The sequence below is a fragment of the Tupaia chinensis genome, unplaced genomic scaffold (assembly GCF_000334495.1).
Source record: "Tupaia chinensis unplaced genomic scaffold, TupChi_1.0 Scaffold000346_1, whole genome shotgun sequence".
Classification (NCBI taxonomy): domain Eukaryota; kingdom Metazoa; phylum Chordata; class Mammalia; order Scandentia; family Tupaiidae; genus Tupaia; species Tupaia belangeri.
In genome coordinates, this window is record NW_006159840.1 from 6377398 (window position 1) to 6383913 (window position 6516).

Consider the following 6516-nt stretch of genomic DNA (forward strand, 5'->3'; position numbering starts at 1 on the left):
GCGGAGCAGGCGCTGGCTGGGGCCACGGGACACGGGACGGGCTGCGAGGGGAACCTGGCCGAGAGCCCTTCAGGAGGGTCTTCGTGAGTGCCAAGGGCAATGGCCTAGAGGGACTGAGTCCTTCACGTGGGGCCAGAGCCCTCAGTGCCTGCAGCGGCTTCGGCGCTGTCTGAAGGGGAGCGCCAGGGGGTCGGGGGAGACGGGCCTGCACCTGCCTGCAGTGGCTGATTAGCCCTGAGGTGACTGGGAGCAAGCCAGTCCCTGAGTGTGTTCTCCTCGCAGCAAAATGAGGCTAGGGCGCACTGAGCACGGCTGTGAGCGGGTTACATGTGTGCGCACGAATGCTTATCATGCATGTATGTATGCACGTGAGTTTGTAACTGTGTGTAGTGTAAGCACGTGAGCATGAACATGCGTGTGTATGTAATCTATTAGTATGCATGTCTGTGTTATGTGCACGTTTATGCATGTGTGCATGCACATATGTGTGGATCCATGTATACATGTATGAACAGGTATGTTGTATCTGTGTGAATGTGTGCCTGTATTACAGAGTATGAACATGTGTGTTTGTATGTGTGTGCACATATATGAAATGGTGTGTTTATACATGTTAGAACCTTCATAATACAGACAGATCCAGAAAAAGATGGCTAGCGAGAAGAAAGCCACTTACAACATAAAAGGAGGGGGTCAGCAGATGGTGTGGTGGTTAAGTTGTTGGACTTCCATGTGGCTAAACATAGTTCAAGTCCCAGACCATGAAAATCATGCCACGCATGTGTGCCCAAAAGCCCAAGAGGAGAATGGAGAAGGGACAGCAGTGTGGCCATCCCCTGGCATTGATTTCTCGCTTTCCCTCTCACTGTCTCTGTCGTGTCTCTCCTGTGAGTGTACACACACACGCAGTAGGAGGGATGTAGGCTGAGACATGAAAAAACAGAACTATAAAAGAACAATCCTCTAAAGAAATAAAGTTAGAAGGGACACATTCAAATGACGTGCCAAAGAGACCCCCCATGTGGCAGCGGCACCCTCCAGAAGCACATAACAGGCCAGGATGCCAACCTGTAAATCACTGTAAACTACAAGACGTGAAGAAGCGTGCTCTTCAGGCTGAAAAGGCCCTCTGTAGCCACTGGAAAGCTGACACGAGGGAGCCTCATGTCACCGAAAGGCCACGTTAAGACGCCCCTGACTGTGCGGAGAAGGGCCACAGCCGCCACGAGAGAACACTGGGCTGGCCTGAGTGAGTCCTCGCCGTGGCCCGTCACCGTCAGTGGAGCAGCGTCCACAGATCCGCGAAGAAAGAAGCTGGTTCACTGTGTGGTCGGTGACTTTTCTACCCACCCAGATGGTTTCAGAGGGAGAGACAGCGTACAGGGCCAGTGGGCCGCGTTGGAGGCTAAGGCAGCGGATCCCACGTGGCCGAGTGCACAGAGTCCCGGACCTGGGGACTTGAAAAATGCTTCTGGCCCATGTGCGTGCATGCCCCAAATACTCGGGAGCGGAGGGAGGAAAGGGATTGCAACGTGGCCCTCCCCCTGGAGGTGTTTCTCACGTTCCCTTTCCTGCTCTCTCTCCAGTGAGCACGCATGCCCTATAGCAAAAAATAAATGAAATAAATGAATAAAGTATGAGTGGAAAGAAATAAAAGTAACTGCTAGGACAAAAATACAAGTGTTATTTACTAGAATAACACACATAGAGCAAAACAACAAAACAGATGAATTTAATGAAAAACAAGTCTTTTTTTGGGGGGGGTGAGAGGTTTCTGCTATAGGGTGCATGCACTTGCCAAAAAAACAGAGAGAGAGAAAGCGAGAAATCACCCCCCAGGGGGATGGCCACACCGCAATCCTTTCTCCTCTCAGGATCTTGGGCACGCACGCACATGCACCCGGCGTGAGTTTAAGCCACTGAGTCCGGGACTTGAACTGCAGTCATGGGAGTCCAGTGGCATAGCCATTACACCAACTGCTGGTCCTGAAAAACAAGTCTTAGATAGCAATAAAAACCGCAGTTGTCGGCGCAGTGCAGGTGCAGGCAGCAGCTACGTGAGAAGGCCCTGGTCTGTCTGAGCCCCGGGTGCTTGCACATACCAGGCGCCCACAGGCACCCATGGCTGTGTGCTGGAAGGCTGGGGAAGGAGCCGGGTATGATGAGACCTGCTAAAGACACCTCTCTCTCTCTTTAAATATATAAATCAACGTTGAAAATAGTAAATGCAATATGAAAATATTCATGTTCTCCACATGGCCAGCCTGTGACTCGGGGACCCAGATCTCACATGACCAACCATGTAGTTCAAACTCTGCCCCGCAGCTTGCAAAGCCCCCGGACATGTGTGTATGTGCACCCCAAATCCTGACAGGCGGGGGAAACGCCTCACTGCGGCGGGCTTTCCCTCTCCCTCTCCGTCTCTCTCCAGTGAGCGCGCACACCATAGCAAAATTGAGGGGGAAAATCCTCTGTAACAATCAATGCAATTCAACCGATTCCATTTTTAAGAGGTCTCTCGAATCAGATTAAATGACAAGACCGAACACATGCAAGTTTAGAAAAAAAAATAAGCTGTCGCTGGAAGCTGGTAAGGGACTCCAGCTGAGGGTTAGCGCCGTAGCCATAGAGGGCAAAGCCTTCCCACGGATTACTCTCTATAAAAAGGGCCTTAAGTTCCATGTTTTCCCACCAGCATCTAGGCTCATTAGTTACCTGCAGAAAACCTGCCAAGATAGGACGGCTCAGGATTGGCTGAACTTCTCATAGATTTGGGAGCTGCTTTAAAAGGAGGAAGAAGCAGTTGTGGTACAGACTCCAGGATTGTGATACACCGCCCGGCACAGGGCCGAGGAGCGGGCCCTCCTACCTCCACGGAGTCCACAAGTCTCCCGCCACCTGGCTGGGGAACCTCACCCTGGCAAAGTGGAGGCATTGTCAGGTTCTCGTGGAAGCCGTGCTGTGGTGTAGACGGAGCTGAGTCAGCCGTCGGAGGCTCCCAGTCACACTGAACTCGCAACAGCGTTTTTACTTTCTGTACGGCAAAAAAAGCTTTGTAAATAAAATTGCAGCATAAAAAAAAGCAAAGTTTCTAATCCTGCTCACACTTAAAGGAAAAGTTCCTACCCAGTTAGAAATGTCTATTATTGGGGCCACAAGTGGCAAGGTGGTTAAGGCGCTGGACACTCCCACACGGCCAACCACGGCTCGAGTCCCAGACCTGGTGGCTTGCTTTTTCACTTTCCCTTTCTCTCTACATCTCTCTCTGGTCAAATTTTAAAAAGTGAATGAATAAATAAAATTAAATAAGTAATTCTTTTAGACAATGTTTAAATAAATAAATAAGAATGTCTGTCATCGAAAAGACAAAAAAGTAGCAAATGCTGAAGAGGGTGTGGAAAGGGAGCCCCTGTGACCGTGGTGGCGTGTAGGTGGGCACGGCCATTACAGAAAAAAGTGTGGCACTTTCTCCAGAGCCTAAGGCAGAGCTGCCGCGTGGCCAGAAGCCACGACCCACGCCCGGATGTGCATTCAAAGGGGCGGTGTCGGAGCGTTCTGCACACCCGTGGTTATTGCTGCGCCACGCACGACAGCCAAGATGCGGGACCAGCCTGAGTGCCACCCACACTCGGAGAAAGTGGCAAAGAAAACGTGGCATCTTACACCACGGAGAACGTCGTGGCAGCAGAGGCGAGCCTGGAGGACAGTACGGAAAGTAAGATGGCCCAGGCATGCAGCCAGCCACGGCATGGCCTTGGTCACACGCAGCGACCTGAAAACGCCGATCTCGTCGGAGCAGAGTGGCTGGGAGGGCAGTGGGGCGGCTGGTCAGCGGGACGCAGTGGCAGTCGGGTGGCAGGAATGGGTCCTAGTGTTTGTCGCACAGCACTTAATAAAACATTGGTATTGTAACACGGCCAGAGAGACCACTAACGCCCGCACAGAGAGACGGCAGGTGTCTGCGGTGAGGGCTGCTGGCCGCCCCACACTGCTCGCTCCACCACGCACACGCATACCACGCATGGCACTGTCCCGCGTGAACGTGAGCCATCGCTGTGTGTCGTCGGGGCAGGGAAAGGGCCTGGAGGGTCAGGGAGCTGGGTCCCACATGGTCCCTGCCCTTCAGTCCCGGCCCCTGAGCTTGTGCTGCACGTGACTGAGTCTCGTCCACACCAGTGGTCCACACCCCGCAGCTCGCCTGCTGAAGCGGGATGAGCATCCCAGCCAAGAAGTACTCGGAGGATGGGACCTCCTCGGGCACGGGAGACCTCCCTGGGAAGACGCGCTGGGGAGCTGTTTTCTGCTGTGAGAGCGCTGACGCCGGCACGCCGTCCTGAAAGAGAGACGCAAAGTCTAGTCCAGCAGCAACTCCGGTGTGCGAGGTCGTGGACTGGGGCAGATGTCACCCTGCGTGGCACGACTGTCACACTTTTGAAGTTACCATTTAAAATAGTGTTGAAATGACTCTCAGACAATCCAGGCTCGCCCAACAAGTTAACTACCACAGTCTCACGGGGGCGGGGCATGCTGTCCTCCCACAGGCACCCAGGCATGACACCCAGGAAGCCCCACAGGCCGCCAGCTTTGGCTTCCCATGTAAGCCCGGGCGACCGTCTGTGGCCTCACGCTCCAGCCAGAGTCTCAGAGCCGAGCTGCCTAGCAGCCACCCACGGAGGACACAGAGCCACCACGCTGGCACAGAGAAGCACTGATATGCAATGATGTGGCCCCCTACCCTCCCTGCATTTGCAAGCCCCCCACCCCGCCCCGTCTCCCCGCCAGCCCTCGGTTTCCACGCTACAAAGCGCACATAGCAGCAGCTCCAGGCTCACCAGGGAGCCATGGAGATCAAAGAGGGCATGGGGCCAGCAGGTGGCATGGGGAAGATACTGCATTCCCATGTGACTGACCACGGTTCAAGTCCTGAACCCGACAGCTTGAAAGTCATGCCAGGAGACCAGCAGATGGTGTAATGGTTATGTCCCTGGACTCTCATATGGCTCACCATAGTTCAAGTCCTGGACCCGGCTGCTTAAAACTCATGCCAGGCACATGTACATGGGGCCCAAAATCCTGAGAGGAGACTGGAAGAGCAGGGATCGTGGCATGGCCATCCCCCCTGGAGGGTGATTTCTCACTTTCTGTTTCTCTGTCTCTTGCCTCCTCCGGCGAGCACACATGCCCTATAGCAAAAACCTCTCTTTAAAAAATAAAGTCATGCCAGGTGTGTGTATGTGGGTACCCAAAAGGATTGTGGCATGGCCATCCACTGGGGTGGGGAGGGTAATTTCTCACTTCTCTCTCTGGCTCGCGCACACACACTATGGGGTGGGGGGGAAGGAAGTCAATGGTAGTTTCCCAAGAAATCAAACACGAGTCACGGTTCAGCCCATAGTTAATTATGCATGTCAGAGATAAAGCAGGGCCCTGCTAGGACAGCCACTTTCTCCAGAAACACGCCCGCTTCATTAGAATGCACATCGCCTCCCGCCTCTCACTGCACCCCCCGTCAGTCACACGCCCCAGGAATTTTCCTCCACGCCGCCTGAACTGTGCTCCTGATGAGGACATTCTCCTGCGTAGGTGAGGAATGGCACGCATTTCCACACTTGGCCTCTAAGAGCCGAGCACACAGAAGCAAGCCGATGATCCCGCCACATCGGAGAAGGAACTGGCCCTGCGTGTCAGCGGGGAGCCTTCTGCCCATCCCAGACGGCCCAGCTCTGCGTTCGAGGGCACGCTCTTGTCTCTGGAGTACAAACCACAGAAACGATTTTAACAAAACCTCGATCTTTGGCAGCGAAGGAGCATGACCAAATGTTGCCCGAGAAATCTCGCGTGCTGTTTGTAAGGGACTGGAAGAACGGAACTGATTCGGGAGCACAGTGTCAGAGAGCCGTCTACACCTGCGGTGACTTTGCTCATTGGAGACAGGGGGTGCGCCGGATGGAGGCCCAGGGTACAATGCAGTACTCTGTGAGGCAGCCCCGCGTGGGAAGGTTGCTAGTGCTGCCACAGCCCTCCCTGAGCCCGCCAGGCACACGCATGCGCCATCTGGTTGGCTGAGGCTGGGGACTGTCATGGCATCGAGACAGTGACAAGGTGTCCCTCTTGTTTCCCCAGGACACCTAGCACCTGATGTGACGCCAGCACGTCACAGTCTCCAGGACGCATCTGTGACAGGAGGAAAGGATGGTGCCATGGCAACAGCACTGTGGATGCACGGGGTTTTCCAAAAGTTCCTGGGAAAGGCCTCTTACGTGAAAGCTATTCCTGAGTTTCAATTTTGTTTTCTTTAGAGAGGGGTAAAATAAGGAATCGCCCCCAGGGTGATGACCGTGCCACAATCCCTTCACTTTCCTCGGGACTTGGGGCATGTGTGCACATGCACCCTGCAAATTGTTCTTTCTTTTTTATAGAGGTCTCCTTAGGGTGCATGCACTTGCTGGGGAGAGAGAGAAAGAGACAGAGACAGTGAAAGAGAAAGTAAAAAATCACCACCATCCCCCACCCCCA